The sequence below is a fragment of the Lepisma saccharinum genome, chromosome 9 (genome assembly GCF_977018435.1).
Source record: "Lepisma saccharinum chromosome 9, izLepSacc3.1, whole genome shotgun sequence".
NCBI lineage: Eukaryota > Metazoa > Arthropoda > Insecta > Zygentoma > Lepismatidae > Lepisma > Lepisma saccharinum.
The window spans coordinates 43,618,691-43,637,292 of record NC_139237.1 but is presented as its reverse complement, the minus strand read 5'-3'; positions in this window follow the sequence as shown (position 1 = coordinate 43,637,292).

Here is an 18,602-nt window from a genome sequence, read left to right as displayed (position 1 = left end):
ATTGCTTGTGTTCAATAATAATCTTGCATCTTACAGAATTCCTGTCACAGGTAAAATTCAAATATCTGTTTCTTTTAGCACGGGGGAAGGGAGGCCCCCTACGGGGGTAAATATACATATAGGTAGAAATCTGTATAGAATTAAACACAATAATATGAACCCCGACAGCACATACGATGTAGAGAAAGATGATTATCTCTATGCAGAAATTATTGGCGAGTATGATAAGCTAATCCCCTTCTTCATGGAAATTAAATTAATTTATTCTCTCATGAATATATAAAAATACCGTGAACAAAAAATAAAATTAAATAACACATATTCAAAATTAATATACATAATGGATATATTTGGAAACAGAAGAAGACAAGAAATACCAGATAATTCAAGTGACATTGCCAGACTAGATGAAAGATTAAAAAAGCTTAAAGCTGACTTGTTAATCTTACAGAATTCACTAAGTTTAAACATACAAACAGAGATTACTAATCTCCAAACTCAATTGATTAACCCCATAGTGAAAATTGATAGTGAACTCAAATCCCTACTTGAAAAATATACAAATTTAGCATCCATAGACAACCTTCAAAGCTTGGGGGAGAGTATAGGCAAATTGAAAATTGAACTTGAGAAATTTAGACAAATACAAACAACTGCTACAGAGCAATTAAAACAAGAATTAAACAATGAAGCGAATACTCTTCGCACAGAACTGCTTTCTATTATTCAAAATATCAAAACTCAGGGGGAATATGAACAGCTCAATGCCAGTATTGCAGAATTACAAGAGCAGTTTCAATCTTTTGAGACCCCTTCACTGGAAAATATTAAAACTGAACTCCAAACAGATCAGTTGCATACAGCTATAGCAGAAGTTCAAGCTAAACTACAAACATTAGAAAATTTTATCGATAATCTTCCTTCATCTTCAGAATTAAATGCTATCGCACGCAGCGTTGCCAATATCAAGCTACAGTTAGAAACTTATGAAGATTTTGGTAAGATACAGGGTACCATAGCTCACATTGAGGATACTTTGACTACTATGAGAAATGAATTAACAAATGTACAAGAAACTCTAGAATTCAAGTTGCCAAGTATAACCGAAACTTTAAACATTATTCAAGAACAAATCACCAAATTGGAAAATCTGAATACCGAAACTGAATTATCGCATTTTCACCATCTCATAGATAACATTCAGAACAAATTGCAAATATTACAGCAATCTACACCAACCCAAGATGACTTAAAGCATCTTCAGGATGCCTTGAGCAGTGTTGCAGATGCCAGCGAGTTAAATATTGTGAAAGAAGCCTTGACCACACTTCAAAACACTGTAGCTAATTTGCCCACTTCCCAAGAGTTAAGATCTGTAAAAAGAGCAGTGAATAGAATTCTCAAGTCAGAGGACATCAAAAACATACAGGAAGAGATTGGTGTAATTCAAAATACTATTAATACTTTACCTACCAACCAGATAATCAATGAACTTCATGCATTATTTGTGGAAATCAAAAATCAAGTGCACGATCTTGCAAGCCAGAGTACCAAATTGAAACTTGTAGAGAGTTTACAAGAGATTATATCAAACATCAAGCTACAGCTTGCTACTCTGGAATCTACTCAAGAATCAGCATTATCTAATTTTACCACACAACTCCACAACCTCAAGGAAGAGTTCAAACGATTGCATGTTGATGTGAGAATCAAACCTAGCTACAGTGAAGTAGTACAAACCATAGAGGAACACCTGGAACAAATATTAAGCAGGTTGGAGGAACAAGAATTAAAACATTTTTTTACTGTTGATATTGTTAGACTACAGAGTATTCCAAATACTAGAGGTCGCTGGACATATGTCAATGCAGGCAATGTTTACAAATTGTACCCTTACAATCAGTCTCATGAATTTTTCCTCGATGGTAATATTAAATTTCTCAAATTTGGTTACTTGAAGAGTGGTAAGCATTTTGAAGTACCACAGTTCACCATACAAAGAAAAGATGGTGTTCATAGAGCACTTCAGATACCTGTTGCATACTGGGATGAATCTGCAAAAAGATATAAAGTACATGAGGATGAACAATTATCTGTTTTTAATGTAGAAGCAGGTGATCAATTATTATTTGAATTGAAACAATTATACCCAGAGGATAATCCATTTTATGTCATATTCTCTTATACCATTAGATGTCAAGACAAGATATAGTTTATGAATTACATAAGCCAGCTCGTCGCAACTACAAGCGATTGAGTGTGGTGACAAAGGGTGTAGATGATCTGTTTCAAGCAGATCTGATAGAAATGTCAACAGGAACTTTGAAAAATTTACATAAGATAAATCATAATTACAAGTACATGCTTACAGTTATCGATACATTTAGTAAGTATGCATGGGCAATTCCCCTAAAATCCAAAACAGGTGCTTGTGTTGTTGAAGCTTTTAAATTGATATTTAGCAAAGGCAGGACACCAAAATATCTACAGACAGATAGAGGAAAAGAATTTTATAATTCTACATTTAGCAAGTTAATGGAACAGTATAATATTAAACATTATTCTACATATAGTGATCTCAAAGCAAGTATAGTGGAAAGGTTCAATAGAACATTAAAACATCTAATGTGGAGGCAATTTACTCTACAGGGTAATTACAAGTGGATAGATATTTTACCTAGCCTAGTTCATAATTATAATAACTCAGTACACAGTACTATTCACATGAAACCAGCTGAGGTAACCAAAGCTGATGAGGCAAGATTGATTTCTACTGTTTACTGTAATAAATATAAACATACAATTAAGAAACCAAAATTCAGAATAGGAGAACAAGTAAGAATTAGTAAATTTAAACATTTATTCGAGAAGGGATTTACTAAGAATTGGTCTACAGAGTTATTCACTATAGTTCAAGTTTTGCCAGGGAATAGAAATACCTATATGATAAAAGATAGTAGCAATAAAATACTAAAAGGGAGATTTTATGAAGAGGAGCTCAGTAAAACAAAATATCCAGACACATATCTAATTGAAAAAGTATTACTTAAAAAGAATAATAAACTTTATGTTAAATGGCTTGGATTAGCAGAGAAAAGTTGGATAGATGCAGACAAAGTTATTCTTTGACACCAACATGGAATGTTGTACAGCGATTGCCAGATATAGCAAAAACTACTAAGAGAAATGGTGAGTTGCTGCCTGATCACATAAGATGCCTCATAGTAGGGCCTTCAGGTTGTGGGAAGACTACCTTGCTTGTAGATAATTTTTTGCTGGCCCCTAACTGGTTACACTGGAAAAATAGACACTTGTATGTATTTTCAAGAAGTTTAGAACAACCAAAATACCAGCAACTCATGAACGTGTATGAGGGACTTAACATATCTACATTTGATTCAAAAGTAAAACCTCTCGATCACTGTTTGAAGAATTCTGTTGTTGTTTTTGATGATGTGATTCTAGAAAATCAGAATGAGATAAGAAATTTCTTTACACAGGGTAGACATAGGGAAATAGATTGCTTTTACTTAGCTCAAACTTACTCCAAGATTCCCAAGCAGTTATTAAGAGATAATACAAATTTAATTTGTTTATTTCGCCAAGATCATACTAATCTGAAACATGTTTACGATGACTATGTTGGGGGAGATTTAAATTATAATCAATTTTCAAAATTCTGCTCTTCATGCTGGAACAGCGATGATTTTGGATTTGCTACGATCGACATGACAAGAAAACCTAGCAATGGGAAATTTAGAAATAAAATCAACGACTTTTTGAACGTCGAAACATTATAAATAACCATCAATCAAAAATATAAATATGTCAAAATATAAAATTGAAGATAATTTAAAATTACATGAGTATCTTGCTAAACGCTTCAAGGGGTGGAAGGATGAGAACAGAGGCTTTTATGAGCAGCGCAAGCATCAAGATCAGCCTATTATAGATGCTATCAGTGGTCTTGGTAAGGAAATTAAAAGCATCACAGAGCAAAATAAAGATCTCATCAATGATTTGGTGCCTCTCACTGCTAAAAACTATGCAGACTTCCCTCCTACCCCCTTATCTAGCATTCACACACCTTTAGCACTTAAAGAACCTCCTAGACCAGCTATACAACAAGAATCAGAGAAGAAAATTGAGTTGGGGCCCTTGGCAAGGGATTATTTGAGTACAGGCAAGTTTGAGAAAGATGAGGTCTTTGGACTGTACCCTACTATGAAACCTAATGAAGGAGCAGTTTGGAAAATAGGGAAGTCTAGAGTGACATTCGAGGGGGACAACATAAAAGTCAATTTGGGTGATGAAAACAGTTGGTCAAGGTACCCTGGTACCCCTGGTCTATGGGAGCTCTTAACCAAGAAGCAACCAAAACATTTTACTGAAGAAGACTATCAAAGTTATTCAGATATTCTTATACTATCTGATGCCTTGTATCAAAACAACGATGCTAGTCAGAACAGAGTTAAATCAAGTAGTGGAGACAAGTACAAGAACCTTATCAAGCCCATCTGGAACCAACTCAAGACTGGAAGTGGTATCAAGCAATATAACACTTTAGCTAAAGAGTTTGTGTGGATTAATGATGTAAGAAAACTTATAGACAGGCTGTTGGTGATAGCAGGGGAAGAGAATGCTGGAAACAACAATTTTTACAATGAGAAGATGGGTATTGTAGATATGATTAGTAACAAGCTAGCTACTTTTATTGCAAATGATCCTAAAGGCATAGGATACTTGATTAAAATTATCAATACTCTACCACCTAAATTCTGGAACATGGCAGAGGGTAAAGGCTTAGTTAATGATATTATTAATAAACTGCCATTTGAGGTACATGTTCCTGGCTATCAGTACTGTGGTCCAGGTACCAAACTTGACAAGCGATTGAAGAGGGGAGACAAGGGAGTTAATCCTCTCGATGCAGCCTGCAAGGAACATGACATTGCTTACAATAGACATGCAGATCTTGATACTCGACATGTGGCTGATCAAAAATTAGAAGAAGCAGCATTTGGAAGATTAACCAGCAGAGATGCTTCGTTGGGTGAAAAAATAACTGCATTGGGTACAACAATTGCTATGAATACAAAACAAAAGTTAGGGTGGGGTTTGTAATATAAATATATATAAATACCCTTAAATAATAATAATAAACAACATGAAACCTAAAGGTGTTGTCTACCAGATTCCATATCATAATCTTAAAAATTTAAAAATTAATCCAATTTTAACTAAAAAACAACAAGAGAAGAAGAGACAATGTATAGCCAAAGGGAATGGAATGAAATTATTACTTAGCTCATCACAATTAAAAAGGTTGCAAAATAGAAGAAAAAAATCACATAGTGGTGGGTTCATATTTAGCATCCCTGCCATCTTAGCTGCTCTAGGGGCTATCGGGAGCTTGGCTGGCGGGAGCGCTGCTATTGCCAAAACTGTAATAGATTCAAAAAAGAATAAAGCAGAACTAGAAGAACAGAAAAGACATAATCTAGCTATGGAGAGCCCCCTACGAGGGGGTAGTGGTGTAAAGTCTAGGGTACTCAGTGGTATGAAATCCAAAGCTCTCAGAAAATTTAAAAAAAAGAAGAAGCACTCACCAACCAAGATATTGAATCTTTAGTTAAAATATTTAAAATTAAGTATTTCAGAGGTGTTTTCATGAGTGACGCTCTCCCTAAAAATAGTTCCCACCCCCCCTCTTGGGGGGCTCGAGAATGTGGTGTGGTTAACTTGGATATGTCCAAAAATATTGGTACACACTGGATATGCTATTATAAACAGAATAACAATGCTTACATATTTGACTCCTTTGGTGGGGTGCCCCCTACAGAATTAATTAATTATTTAAAACATGTAAACATTTATTACAATGATGAGCGTATACAAAATTTCAATCAAATTATATGTGGTCATGTTTGTGTTACCATGCTCAGAATTTTGAATAAAATACATAACATCAAATTAGAAGATTTTCAAAAAGCTGTGTGGTACATTAAGCATGGGAATTTTTCATCTTTCTAGTGAGACATCGATCTTGAAACTACATCTCCATGATGATATCATATATCCAAAATCCATAGCTCTCAGAGCTTTCTACAGCATGTATCTTATTCCAAATGTAACAAATTATAATAATTCTATAGTTGTGGGCAATGAGAAAATTGTTATTCCCCCTGGACAGTATAATTTATCTACTTTACAATCAGAACTTGGCAACAGTATACTCCTATCTCAGAATTCTGTAACACACAGAGTGGAGATTGTGTCTGCGCAAGAAACGGTAGACCTGTCTAGCATGGGTGAGATTTTAGGATTTCCCAACAACACCAAACTAGAACCAGGTATTAGGCACATAGGTAAATTCATACCAAAATTCTTGGCTATAGAGACATTGAACATTCACTGCAACATTGCTAAAGGGATGATTATCAAAGCTGAAGAAAATTCAGTTGGTAGACACAAGGAAACAGGTATCATAGCTACATTCAAACCAAATTCTGAATTCATGGAGCCAATTTTCTATTCCCCCATCCCACCAATCTATTTTCCAGTTTCACATGACAAAGTTAATTACATAGAGATAACAATTACAAATGAGAAGAATGAGATAGTTGATTTTGCTGGTGCCAATACCACTGCAGTAATTGAAATAAATATTTAATAAATAAATATATAAATAAATACCCAAAATGGAAAATATTGAAAGTTATGAATTACAGTCCTTCCCTCCAAACAGGAGGACCTTTGCAAACCTCAATGAACCCAACAAAGAGATCGAGTTTGAAATCACAGCAGGGGATGGGTTTATTCATCCACACAGATCAGATTTGTATATAAAATTTGATATTGTTAAGAAGAGCACTGGTGAAGAATTTCCTCCTACTGCTAATGTGAAACTTATAAATAACTTTGTACCCTTCTTGTTCTCACAAGTTGAAGTCAAGAAGCATGGCACAGTCATAGACAGAATTGATTACCCTGGTATTACATCCACTACAATAGGAACTTTGAAACTATCTAAAGCAGAAAGTGCTTACTACAAAGCTGCTGGATTCGAAGCAGGTACAAAAATTCTAACAAAATCTCACACAGTGTTGTTCCCTATGAGATTGCTATTTGGATTCTTTAGTGATTACAAAGAGATCATGTGGAAAGCAGGTCTTAGCATCATATTTCGTAGAGCACCCAATGATAACAATGCCATCATGAGGTACAAAACTTTAAATGCAGATGGTACAGCAAATGATGCTAGCTTGCCAGAGGCTGTAAAATGTGTTATACAGTCCATGGAACTAAGAATGCCAATTGTTGAATATGAAGCAAATTATTCTCTCAAGTATAAATCCAACATCTTGAAGAATCCAAAAATTCCTTTAGTTTTTTATACTTACCAGTGCATATCTAAAGCTGTAGAAGGCAAGTTTTTTGAATATGATATTACAACACAGTTTCAATCTTTAAGATATGACATGCCAGAGTTTGTAGCTGTACTGTTCCAAACAGCAAGAGATGACAATCAAGAAAAAGACAGCAGCCAGTTTGATGACTGTAAAATTAAAAACATATATTTAAAGAATGGTAGAAATGAAGTGTTTCCCCGTGAAAATTACAATTTGAACATAGCAAATCGAGATTATTTAAAATTGTATGAAGGATACTCTGCTTTTAAGAGAGTTACTGAAGGAAATATGAATATGTATTATGATCCAGATGAATTCATAGCTCATAGGCCAATGTTTCTAATAAATGCTTCAAAAAGAAAATTAGTAGTTATAAATGATAGAACTAATATTAAAATAGTATGTGAATTTCATGATGCACTACCAGAGAACACTACATGCAGTGCAATTTTAATTGTAGAGAAGTCATACATATATGATGTGAAGAATGAAAGAATAATAGAACAATTTTAATTTCTATATGTTTAACAAGTTATCAACCATCCTCCTAGCTCAATTAGGGATGGAGATATAACAATTTTTAAGTTACATCTATCTATGATGAACATTTGTTGCAAGATTTGCTTGTATTATAGTGTCCATACTCTCGTGTATGAACATTGCAATCTAATATTTGCAATTTATTATCATTGCCATTGAGTGCTATTTTGTTTTTTATAGTGGTATGGACACCATCCAATCTACTAGTAAGATGATGAGCTGACATTAATAAGGTTTCATATTTCAATAGGCACTGTTTGAAATCTTCTATTGTGAGTTTAGCAGTACAGCTTAGACTCATACCCTTGGCCTTTTTTATTTCATTTTTGCCATCTATCTTTAAGAAGTACATTTTTGGCCTGAGGCCAGCAAATTCTGATATTATGGACCCTTCCACCTCATCTTTCATTTTTCCTGGGATCATCTGATTTTCAACACTGTACAGTGGATGATCTTTTGGATAGTTACTAAAATCAAAATGTTCTCTCATAGAAAACAGATCACTGTATAAATCATCTGTTTTTATTACATATACAAAAGCATCAGTATCCATGTAGGCTATCTGAATATTATTTTTGGGCCTCATAACATCATAATGGAACTTATACATCTCCAATTTAGCTAATTCTAGAACAGCAACACCCACAGCTATTGGTGCATCACATATTACACTGACAGGGTTCCTCTCAATAAGAGTTAGATCATCAGTGATGCTGTTAAAGCTCTTGTATGTGGGGTCATTAATAAGCTTCTGGATTTTTTTAGGATCAGACACCAAAGAGCATCTCACCCTATTTCTTTTATCCTCTAGACATTTCCCATAAATAGAGTTGTTTATTAATTTATACAAATTTTTCTCAACCTTGGAATTTGTCTGTATGCGACGATTTGTATTTTCTTGAATATAAGGGGCTAACCATTTTTGTTGCTCAAATTTCAATCCCTTGTGGATTTTGGTGAGTTTCAAACCATGTTTGACATAATATTGTAACAGTCGATAATGAAGCACATAATTATATTTGTTTTCAAAAGATAACACCAATTTTGTTTCCCCTGTACCCGGAATCTTCTGAGAAACTGGAACCATAGCAAATCCATGGTGTTCATCATGAAGATCAGATGGATATTCTAAATCAACTTCTAATAGACAACCCACTGGATGATCTTCACCCCAATTTAGAAAATCCTGGTTTTCAAGTTCTGCATTAGTCATCCATTGATAGTTCCCAATTGGGAGTGATTGGGTCATGACATAACCATATAAATTGTTCATGTCAATGTATAGTATGTATGTAGAAGATTTGCCAGGATTGTAATCAGCTAGATATTTATTGTTGGCTTTTGCATACCTCAAAGGACACTGTACTATACCACCACGTTTACCAGACTCAATAAACATGAACTGCTCAATATTGTCAACAAGACCAATTTCAACTCCTGTATACTTAAACATAGCCTGCCAGGATAGACCAGGTGTTGTGTAATAATATACAGGATCTAGTTGATATATGTGGAAACACCTACTTCTAAAAGCCTCGAACACATCAGATAATAGGAGGGTATCCAGAATCAAATATTTGTCATGATAATCTCCCATTGTTCTACAATCTAGTGTATTCCAAATTTTCTGGGCATATTGATAATCTTCCTCACTACACTCCTCATCTTGAAGATGATTATAAAATTGTTCTCGTGGTGGTAACTGTGTCTCATTAAATTTATCAAAATTATCCATGTATTGATAAGGGTAGACACCCTTTCTTCTCAGCAATTTCATGTTATCATCACCAAAATATTTCTTCGTGTGAACAAATTCACTATCGGTTAATTGTTTCACCAGAGTTGCCAAGCTACTAGATAGAAATTGGTATGAATCAAGAAACCTGAGAGAAACAATTTTTCCATTTTTTAATCTAATAGTTTTCTCTATGGTGATATATTTGTCTTTACTGCGTGGTATAATATTAATATCCTCTGCATCATATCCCAATTCTGAGATAAACAAGTGTGCATCAAAATTTTGCAAATTGTGAATAAATACTGGAATAAATTTGTATCTCTGTATTTTCAAGTTACATGGATTGCAAATACTGGCAATGAAATCCCCACTATAGTGATTGTGATGTTGAATTTTTGGGCAATGTGAATCAAACTTATTGTTACAGTATGCACACTGTGTTGCATTATTATGTTGGTCTTGTTGCTCTGGTGTAAGATCATTCATCGGTTCTGTGTTATGTAAAATTGGAGCAAGTGTTTCCCCCCACTCTCGAAGAGTTTGGATAAATTTTTGGGCTGCATTTTCACCTCGATAAATATAAGGGGGTGGACTGTTTGTGTGATATGTGTTTACCAATTTCAGAGCAAAACCACAAGCGACATGTTTAGCAATATGTGTTGTGTATGATGAATTTGAATCTGGGAGGCATACTGCCATTGGTTTCTGTATTGTCTCAAAATCAGCATAGATCACAAATGGATGCTGCACTAGTGATTTAAAATTTTTGAATTTTATAGTTTTGAGTGGAAACTTATAAGTCACACAGGGGTAGAGGTAACATTTTTCAATATGTTCCTTTAATTGTTCTTCTCTTGTTTTCATACTTGTGCCATGAAATATTGATAGGCAACAATCACATATGGTAATTCTATTATGATGTAATGTTATTTGGTTTCTCACTAATTTTGGGAGATCCTGTATCAAACAATAATGCTTTTGATTTCCCTCAGAAACATACAGCAATCTAATAATATGTGCATCATTAGCTGGTGGATGGTGTCTAAGTACATTAATGTGAAATTTTTCATCATAGCCATAAACAAACACAGCTAATGGTTGATTGTGGTGCTGTTCATATTGTTTTTCAAATTGCTGGATAGCTGAAATACCTACTGGATATTGGATACCAAACATTATTTGTTCAAACTCATCAAAATATTTCATATAGTGAGAGATACGATGTTTATTATTTGGTGCTGGATAAAAATGTGCTATAATACACCAAAGAAAACACATATCATCTTCATTTTGAATATTTAACACAGCATGTTTGTTTCTAATCTTTTTGGGCAGCTCAATATAACTAGACCCACCACCAAGGGGAGTATATCGAGCTAATTTAATTTCAAGTTTATGATCAGTATTACACAATCGCCATCCTGAACCTCTGCCTTCAAATTCTTGTTGTTTTAGTTTAAGTTGTTCACACATTTTATCATAAATATCATTCAAACAAGTGATATCATCACGGTGTAAAATTGACACACGGGTACAATGAGAATATTGTTCTTGTTCACCACGAGGATTTATATACAGTGAGGATAGAGTGAAGTATATTTTGAGGGAACATTTCAAAAGCATGCTTTGAATTGCATCTATAATTTTTTGCTTCAGTTTAGCCAGAAAATTTGGAATATCTGAGAGATCATCATCTATGTCTGTTGTAGTATATTCATTTCTATACAAGATTTCTTGTTTTTGGTTTGATCTAATTATTTTGTTACTCATTTTTTCACCTATTGTTTATTTATATACAATTAGAAAAAAATGTTGGAATAACTCACACTTAACTAAAATTGTTATAATTTTATGTTAATAAAAATTATAGAAAAAACAACAAATATCATGAAATAGAGTTTATACTGGGGTATATGTTTATTTTTATAGGTTTCTTTTTCAAATTGTATAATTTCAGGCAATAAATTATTAATATACAATGTTTAAGAACAGAGCTTTATATTCACACACCTTTAGCACTTAAAAAACCTCCTAGACCAGCTATAGAACAACAAGAATCAGAGAAGAAAATTGAGTTGGGGCTCTCGACTATAGTCTACAATGATAGAGCACTTGAGTACCAGGCAGACAAAAAAAACTGCATAGCTCTATGTCAATTAGTTCTTGAGATTTTGTATTTAGGAACCACTTTGGCCCCCCTGCCAAAAATTGGCTTTTATTGTATCAGTGTATATTGTTTCTATGACCTTACTTGGGTTATTCCGCCAAATTATATGCTTCAAGTCTCCTATACTTTGGTGGAGCCTGTTCAGGTTCTGCCCCCCACTTGTGGGTTCCACTGCCGATCCAGCAATGGTGAAGAATCTGCACTGTGCCCTGGCTTATATAGATTTACAGAGCCAATAGAAACACTGCTTATTTAAACCAATCATAAGCAGCCAATCAGAAAACAACACGTATCTAATAATTTATTGGATAATAATTTGTTGCACAGCATGATGCAATATATATAAACCAGAAATAGGCCACAACTTGGCCACAAGTAGACCGGAAGTGGACCGGAAGTGGACCGGAAGTAGACCGGAAGTGGACCGGAAGTGGACCGGAAGTGAGTGTAAGTGGCCTCTTGCAGAGGGGTGGCCTCTTGCAGAGGGGTAGGCATAGCCTTAAATTGCACTTCTTAAGTGCCCGATGACAAGTTACACTTGTATAACCAGTTATAACCAGTTTAGCCCAAGATGCACTGTTCCCTACTGGGAAATAACATGTTCTAACATGCATGTTCCAAGATGCAAGATGGGCACATGACACATCCCGACACAGGGTCACCTGATTGCACTTGTTAAGTGCCCGATGGCACATGACACTTGTATAACCAGTTATAACCGGTTTGTTTTTAAATGCCCGTTTTATATCTACTTTTTTGGTATGCACCAAGGTCAATATTGTAACACTGTAAGAAAAAGAAACGTTTATTGTGGGCAGGTGGGATCGGAATTCTATGCCATTGTCTTTGAATCGCAAATGTTTTGCCATGCAGTCTCATTCCCAAACCAAAGATTGCCAAACTGCTAGCTGTGTGCCAAAGGAATTTCGTTCGTCATTTGGTTGCCCTAAGCTTTACATTGGAGCGCGGTACAACGGGTATGCGAATGTTAATTTCACCGAAGATAAGATAATTGTAAATCGATGATAATAATTTGTTTAGTAATGGCCGTGTGCACGAACGAAGATCAAATTTTAAACTCGGATCGGGAAAGGATCACTGGAAAATTCCATTGCACGAAGACGGTTCAACACTTGATCGCGATCTAGGAGCATCAAAACGAGTTTATCTTCTGATCGGCCATTCGCCACCGTTTTGGTGTCTGATCCTGGTTTACGATACTGACGCTTCGACTGCAGGCAGTTGTTTTTGAATATAAAAAGAGCGGAAAGTGATATCGAGGGCGTGCAAATGCTAGATATGTTGGATGTAAAATGCTGATAATTCGAGAAATGTGTAAACTAAAAACTGGCAAAATAATAATAATAATAATTTGTGGTTCTCTGGTGCAAAGTCGAAATGTTCCTAAATACTGTACTTTCTATCCCAGAACACAAAACATGTGCAAGTGCAAGGTAAATTAGGGCCATGTCACGATATTGCTACATGGTGTTGCTATGATTGTATAAATTTACGAAAATACATGTTACTGGCTATTTACACGACATGACAATATAAATATATAAGAATTAAGAAATGAAAAATTCAAATACTTACCACAATACAGTAATAATAATAATAAAATATCTTTATTGAGCGGGCGAGGTTTAGCGTACGCTGTTGTCTCGCGAATGCATTTCGTAAGGCATGGATGTCCCGTGGAAGAAGGTTCCATGCTTTCTCCTTATTCTTTTGTCTTATGCAGTCAGTTCTTTTTTAGGATTATTATTTATTTACACCCTACTACATCTTTGTACTCGTCGACAAGGTTGATCAGTACATTTATCAAATTCAGATAAGTTTGCAGCCCGAATTACTTTCTTCTCCTACACGTTGATACTTTAACACATCACACTACTCGGTGGGGTTCTTGATTGTCATTTGTTTTAGCCAACCAATCAGGTTTAGCCTTACAAATTAATCTCGGATCATTTGAACGGAATGTCCTGAACGTCGTTTTTCGTTGGTGCAATGCAAATCTTTAAACCAAGTTCATTTAGAGTGGATTAAAATTGATCTCGTTCATCTGAACTTCGAAATAATCGGCGTTGGTGCACGCGGCCATCAGCCTTTAAAATTACGTACCGATTCATAAGTTTCCGAAAATTGCATTCTCCTTAAGCTAAGAACTAATATATTAACGGCAGAGTAGCTCGAACGGTCTACATATCAGGTCTCCCTTGTTGCACAACACTTTTGCAACCTTCTGTTCTGACGTCAGATGAATAAAGCCTACGTTGTTAGGTTAGGTATGTTAGTTTTGGTTCTATTAGCATAAATACACTGAAAATTTATTATTTATGCTAAGAGAACTAAACCTAGCCAGCCTAACCTAACAACGTGGGCATTAGCCTAAAAATAAAAATAGTTTCTTGTGACGTCAGAACGCAAGGATGCTAAAGTGTTGTGCGATAAGTGAGACCCTTCAAGCTCTTATGTTTATGATCAGTGGCGTAGCAAGGGTAGGCGAGTGGGCGACCGCCCGGGGCCTCGCGTCCCATGGGGTTAATACGAAAAATGTAATAAATAGAAGTGAGAAAAATAGATAGAAAGGACTATTTTTTGTGGGCAATAAAATTCAAACATTCTGTTTATATCTGTCTTTAAATTCTAGTTTGGTAGTGATTAGTGATTACTGTTACAACCTTTTCAAGCATTCCAACTGGCTAGTAGCTTTTTGGGGTAATAAATAATCTGTGGTAGTTAGATTAGGCTAGTTGGGTTTGGTTTTTATGAAGAAGAAGACGAAAATGGTTGTAGCAGCAATACCGACCTTCTAGTTTAACGTTATAATTTGAACAAATACGTCAAATCGGAGGCTTAACATACAAGCGCTAAATCTAAAGGGTCCCGAAAAAGTAAAAAAAAAATATTGACCTATTTCTCATGTGAAAGATTTACGCAAAAATTCACGATAATTTGTTGGAACATTTTTACCCATTTTTATTCTTTTTTTGAATAAAAAGCTCTTTGTCTTATCTTTTCTTCTTTCTTTTCACCTTGCACTCTCAATCTCAATATGTTAACAATAAAGCACCTCCATAGGCGCCGACTCCATGGGGCTTGGGGGTGGGGTTCGAGCCCCCCAATGCTAATGATGTTTGGGCAGAGCCCCTCAAATAATTTTGCTTAAGAGGATCTAATGTATTATTTTGCTTCTCTTGTAAAGTTTACTCTGTATTGTGCCACATGAACTTAACTTCAAATACACATTTGAAATGTTCTAGACCATCAACTTGGTGGGGGGGGGGGGCTATGACCGAAGACAGCAAAACACATGACTTATTACTATATACTAAGTATATAATTATGAGTATTGTTAACATTTTTACTAAAAAGAGTTTTAAAGTAACGAGATGATATGACAATTATACCAGTATGTTTGTTGTTTAGTGAATTCTGAACAATTTGAGGTTGTAAACACGACTTTTAGGCAATATTGATATGTACGATATTTAGTTATCCTCGAAATCTCTTCCTCTAGTCCAAAGAATAAGGGGAAAATAATTCTAAAGTCTTTGAGTTTATTTCACACTGTCTTGCAGTAAACTACGCAAGGGAAACTTATGAAAAGTCTGTATTGCGAAATCGGAAACGGCTATGATCAAAGGTATTATTGCTAAAGCACGGCGTGCTATGTGCTTTTCATTATTGCAAAATTAAATTTAAAAAGTAAAATATTGTAGGAAGAACAAAAAAGTAAAACTATTTTCCTGCGATTTGTGTTAGCATTTATGTAAATAATTAAATAAAACTGTTAAATATTGTAAATATTCGTTATTTTTATGGTTACGTCAACACTAAGGTTTTTGCACCTGTCACATGTCTTTTCTTTACAAGTCTCCTGCGGACATTAACCCTCCGTAACCCCTGCGGCAACACTCTACCGCCTTCTCTAAAATTTTGAATTATCCTTCTTATCAGTGCAAGAATGGTCTGGAAAGCACTAGGAAACTTATCTACACTATTTCCACGAAAACATAGAGGCGTTCCAACCTTCTTTCTGGCGTTTTTCAGTTGTTTACATGCCTCAAAAGTGACCGGTCCCCCTTAGGCGGCACTCAGTACCCAGCGCGGGAAGGTTTCCTATCTTAAATCATAGCACTCCAGACATGAATTTAGCGGATATAAGAAGAAAAAATGTTCGGAATGCAAATTAATTGTATGCAGAAACCATTACAGTACCCATACGAAATGTCGGAGTTGTCAAAATGTATTGAAAAGTGACAATATTGGGTCCGTTTTATTTGAGTTTGTATATCTCTTTTCACATATATCTTGTAAAACAAGAAGAAACATATTGAGATTTGAAAATTTTAATATTTTGTAAGTATCTTCGAGTTGTATTTTACTCATTTGATTGCTTTTTCAGCGAGTCAGCAAGATTTTGACTGAGAATTTTGGAACAAATTGTTCCTTTCTAAGCCATATAAGTTGTATGATTTCAATTTGTTTTGAAAAATACGTTGAACGTTCTTGAAAACTACGTTGAAAATTTTGTGAATGATGAGTTCATTTTTTAGTTCCTTTATTATGGCAAAATTTTAATTAGGCATATTTTGGGATTAATATTTTGGTGCATTTGCTTCAAGAGTCTGAGCGTGTACTTCAGTGTCATTTCCTCTAATGTTTTTAGTTTATATGGTTTTAGTTTTAGTATAGTGTCCGAAATGGACTGTTTGCGTTCATATATATATCGTCTGATTTCCAGTAAGTATTTGGGTAATTCAACATCAATTTGTATCAATAGTTCATCTAAATAAAGTTGGTTTTGATAGGGCGGCACTGAGTGCCGCGCGCGGGACATTTGTGCTACTATGAGGGCGCGGATGACGGAGGGTTAAAACACGCCCATGCCCTCGCCGGGACTCGAACCCAAGACCTCAGGATCAAAGCGAGTTGAGTCGACCACCCAACATGCTCGGCTGCCGAGGCCGGCATAAAACTGTTAGGTTGGCCTCTTAATATAAATACATAGCCTACTTTTCAATAAAAATGTTAATTGTTATCTAAAAAAACAAATGAGCAGACACAAAAGACATAAAGAGACTTTGAAACATTTTCAAAACTTTTTCATGTTACATTTCATTTGCATGAGGAATATAATAGCTGCTTAAAAACTGCTATATGAAGACGTAATTTTTATTTTTTAAAAAGGAGGGAGTGAGTCATTCATTTATTTATTTCAGAGCTCCCCCAATAATTTTGACAATTATCTGAGCACCTCCAACCATCAGGAAGCAATGCGTGAGGCATTTCTTTTCAACTCATCTTCCATCCTTCCTACAGCTTATGATTGATTGACTGCTTTATTTTACTTCGATTTCTGTGCCACAACTTCTCGTCGGAAGGAAACATGTAAAGCAACATCCGATCCTTAATATTGCGTTTTACTGTACTTGACGACAGTATTTATGTCTCAAACATAGATATGAAATTAGAATCCTAGAAAAATAAATCATAAGGAAGACACTAATACAACAACAAGAATTACACAAGTTTCACTTTCTAATCAGGGGTGTACTGTATTCTCTTCAGCGGCCTTTCGTCCCTCTGACGTCAAACTTTACAACTCCATCCATTTCCAAAAAGGGGCTTCAGAAACAGGCCTCTCAAGGCAGGCGGTGTGTAGGTCAAAGGACCTTGGGTCGGCATATTGCCCCCACAGATGAAATAGAAGTAAAGATCTGGAGATATGAGTACTTTATTTTTATTGGCTCTCAAACCCTCCAAGAGAAGGAACGTTTCCAGATTTTGCCAGATTTTACAACCATGCCGAAGTGTCAAGTATCAAACAAATTCAAGTCATTCTTGTTTGATACAGTAGTACGTGCAGGTGTGTGGAATAGCGATTATACGTAGGAATGTCTAGGGAATGGGACAAATTACGTAAATTTGAATTCCAAAAGGCAAAGAAAGAAAAAAATGAGAAAAAGGACGCGTTTTTAAAAATTCATAAGTGTTACTTCGAGAAATTTTTGCTGCCTGTAAATACAGTTTCCATTTCAAATTTCGCCACGATAAACGGAAATAATGCAGTGACACTTGACTTCAAGGGTTTTAGTGTTAGTGTTGATGATGGTGATGTTACAGAGTGTGTTCTTGACATAGTCAAAGTTGTAAGTACCAGTGACGGCGGTGACCTTAAAAGTAGCTCGTCTGTGAACCAGGTACCAAGTGCAGGGTGTATATGCGAGGAGGATTGTTTCATGTTCATCTTCTGAGCCAGGTGACAGATTGCCTCTGCTTTTAGATCCAGGCAGGCGCGTATATTCTAGGCTACCTAGGCTATCGCCGAAGCCCAGATTAAATACAGAAAATAATCGAATATCAAATGTGACTGATGCTTCACTCTCAAACAACGACCGAGGGGAAAAATGATAGTATAAAACCCGCGACTCCTGTGCACCGTACTCCCGCGAGAAGAGGAGGGGGAGAGTGAACCATGCTTCCTTATTGTCCGAGCTGAACGGAAAAAAAAGGCTGAGCGGGGATTTTTCGTTCAAGGTTTGTTTTCCTTGTGCTCGCTCTATACATGGGGATGGACTCCTTTCCTTTAAAACTACCAGCAGGCTTCAGCGGTTAAATTCTTCCCCGACCAGCGCCAGGAGGCGGTCGGTGACGTATTTGTAGTGGGTTCTTAGACAGGGAACTCTTCGTTTTACAACGGCGGTAAAACCTTACAGCGATGCCAAAGTGCTAACCA